Below are 3,696 nucleotides of genomic sequence, written 5' to 3' on the forward strand. Positions count from 1 at the left end.
ATACTCGTTCCTCTTCAGATCGAATAAATCTTTCGCCTTTTACTAAAGATTTCTGTGGAGAGGAACAATAAGAGTATATCATTTCCGTGGAGAGGAACAATAAGAGTATATCTCAATTTGTTGATGCTCTGTGAAAGCAGAGCATTCTTTCTCTTTTTGCAACGGATAGCCGCCTATATCATACTCCGTGCAACAATCATACGTTCGCATAATTCATACCGGCACATATGTGAACATGTTCACATAAACAGAGAAATTATGCCGAGAATTATGGAGACAGCTTCCTGGACCTAGTCTACTCGGCGCAAAAGGGAGCTTTCAAAGCCACCCCCCTCCCCCATCTGGGGCTTTCTGACCATCTCACCGTTTTGCTTTTGCCCGCATACAGACAATTGGTAAAGGCATCCAGGCCGGTTCGGAGGCGGGTTCGGGTGTGGCCTGAGGGTGCCTCCAATGCACTTCGTGACTGCTTCGACACCACTGACTGGGACTTGTTTAAGCAGGCAGCCACCTACAACGATTGGACGGACATAGAGGAGTATACTGACTCTGTTACCTCTTACATCACGAAGTGCATCGATGATGTGACTTGCTCGAAATCCGTTGTCACTCGCGCGAACTGGAAGCCGTGGCTGACGGGGGCTGTCCTCAGACTGTTGAGGGCCAGGGACAAGGCTTTCAGAGCGGGGGACGAGGCTGGCTTGAGGACAGCGAGGGCCGACCTGTCCCGAGGCATCAAAGAAGCGAAGAAGGCGTTCTCGTGCAAGGTCTCCACCCACTTCAAGGACAGCAAGGACGCACGTAGCCTTTGGCGGGGCATTCAGACCATCACGGACTACAAGCCCGCGCCGAGGAGCTGTGAGGGCGACGTCCGTCTGCTGAACGATCTGAACCGCTTCTTTGCTCGCTTCGACGCCCAGAACAGCACTTGCCCGCTGAAGACCACTCCCCCCCCCACACAAGCAGCCTCTGCGCCTCTCTGCCGACAGTGTGAGGAGGGCGCTTGCCGCTATTGATACCCGTAAGGCGGCGGGCCCTGACAACATCCCGGGTCGAGCGCTGAAGGACTGCGCTGGGGAGCTGTCGGGTGTCTTCACGGACATCTTTCACGTTTCCCTGCAGCAGCCCATCGTCCCTTCGTGTTTCAAGGCTGCCACCATCGTTCCTGTGCCGAAGAAACCTGCACCGTCCTGCTTCAATGACTACCGCCCCGTGGCACTGACGCCCATCATCATGAAGTGCTTTGAGCGGCTTGTCATGGAGCACATCAAGTCCGTTCTTCCCCCCACCATTGACCCTTTCCAGTTTGCGTACCGTGCCAAGCGGTCCTCTGAGGATGCCATCTGCTCTGCTCTCCACTCGGCCCTCACCCACCTGGAGAGAAAGGACTCATATGTGAGGTTGCTGTTTGTGGACTTCAGCTCTGCCTTCAACACCATTGTGCCGCAGCGACTCATCTGCAAACTCGACGAGCTGGGCCTCAGTACCTCCCTCTGCAACTGCTACTGGACTTCCTCTGTCAGAGGCCTCAGGTGGTGCGTGTTGGCGACAAAATCTCCGCCAGCATCACGCTGAGCACGGGGGCCCCCCAGGGCTGCGTGCTCAGTCCATTGCTCTTCACCCTGCTGACGCATGACTGCACTGCGACCTACAGCGACAACCGCATAGTGAAGTTTGCTGACGACACGACTCTGGTGGGTCTCATCACGAAGGGCGACGAGACTCGGTACAGGTCGGAAGTTGACCTTCTGACCACGTGGTGCAGGGACAACAACCTCCTGCTGAACGTCAATAAGACCAAGGAAATGATTGTTGACTTCCGGAAGGGTCACACAACACACCTGCCGCTGATCATCGACGGTGCTGTGGTGGAGAGGGTGAGCTGCACCAAGTTCCTGGGGGTGCACATCAGTGAGGACCTCTCCTGGTCCGAAAACACCTCGTCACTGGCAAAGAAAGCTCAGCGCCGCTTGTACTTCCTGCGGAAGCTCAGGCGTGCATGTGCTCCTCAGGCAGTCCTGTCTACATTTTACCGTGGCACTATTGAGAGCGTCATCACCAGTTTCATCGCTGTCTGGGGTGGTAACTGCACTGAACAGAACTTGAAGGCCCTGCAGCGCATAGTGAATACGGCTGGTAAGATTATTGGTGCTTCGCTCCCCTCCCTGAAGGACATTTACACCTCCCATCTCACCCGCAAGGCAACCTCGATTGCGAGAGATGTGAGTCACCCGGCTCACTCTTTGTTTGACGTTCTGCCTGCGCTCCCGCACCACCAGACTCGCCAACAGCTTCTTTCTCCAGGCTGTTAGGGCCCTGAACTCGCGGCACTGTTGCGCTATTTTCTGGAATGTCTGCTGTACGCGCACTTGCTCCTTTTTTTTTTTTTGCTCCTCTTATTTATTTATTTATTTGTTGTCATTTATTCATTATTTATTCAGCACGCTTTTGTTATACTTGTTCACTTGTTTGTCTGTTGTGGGCCATGTCTTGTCACCGTGGGATAGGGGGGAACGAAATTTCGGTTTCTTTGTGTGTCTTTGGCATGTGGAGAAATTGACAATAAAGCTGACTTTGACTTTGACTTTGATATGAAACTGGTGGGGTTTGGTACCGCCAACAAGGTTAAGAACCACTGCTCGAGATACTTCCTAAAGCTTCCAATGAGAGTGTGGATTCTGGTTGAAGGTATATTGGACCATTCTTCTTGACAAATCTGTAACTCCCATGAACTTCATTTCACTTTTCAATTATCTTTGTCTCTGTCCGCTATATGATATGTTTAACTGATATTGCTGATCTGAACAGCCAATGATTTATAAAGGAAAATCTTGAAATTTATTTTACATACGAATGAAACTTTTGCATATGACCGTATGTGACCAAAGGTTTGAGGTCCAACCGAGACTTGAGCTGGGATCACTGGTTTCAGAGTCCAGAGTGTTCAAAGCAGGCTCAATTAACACAATTAGGACAAATTTATTAAAATCAATTCGGACTCACTTACCTACCTTAGATACCTACCTTGGATACTTACCTCAAATTGGTACCACGCCTCTGGTCCCCGGACCACGCCCACCTAAAAAATTAGAAAAGACAAAAATCAAAAAAATATATACGTAAATACTTACCTGAATAATCCATATACCTGTAGTAAGAAAAATGAGAAACAAAAAATTAAAAAACAAAAATAAAAAACAAAACAAAAAACAAAACAATAAAATATTCAAAATCATAATTCACAATATCAAATCGTAATTGGAACACATTCATTGAGGCTAAAACCAATTTTATTTCCAAAAAAGAAAAAGTCAGAAACAAAAACTAAAATTTGAAATTAGAAACTCTAACCAAACAGAGACTATAAAAGGATGCGCAGCGCAAAAGACGCTCAGTGCGTGGAGAGAGAACAAAGAGAAAACAACTCAGCAGCAATTACAAACAGTAGATTTCAGCATCAATTTTATTTTTTGTTTGTTTGTGTGCCAGACCTGAGGAAGGCCCTAGCGGCCGAAACGTTGTCAAGGCACGCATACATTATATATTGGCCAAACAAAATCTAACAAAAGAAATTTTATTAAAAACTACTTCATTAAAAACAACCATATTAAAAACAATTTTGTTTGATAAAAACAAGTTTATTACATATATAACAAAGGCGAATTCCAGCCATGTAGCAAGGTTGGACCACGGTCC

General features: G+C 47.9%; 1 pseudogene; it reads left to right on the forward strand.

Annotated features, from left to right (window-relative positions):
• LOC125984250 (U5 spliceosomal RNA) lies at window positions 1-144 on the forward strand (annotated as a pseudogene).
• Window positions 145-3,696: the final 3,552 nt, after the last annotated feature.

Source organism: Syngnathus scovelli, chromosome 16, assembly GCF_024217435.2.
Source record: "Syngnathus scovelli strain Florida chromosome 16, RoL_Ssco_1.2, whole genome shotgun sequence".
In the NCBI taxonomy this organism is placed as follows: domain Eukaryota; kingdom Metazoa; phylum Chordata; class Actinopteri; order Syngnathiformes; family Syngnathidae; genus Syngnathus; species Syngnathus scovelli.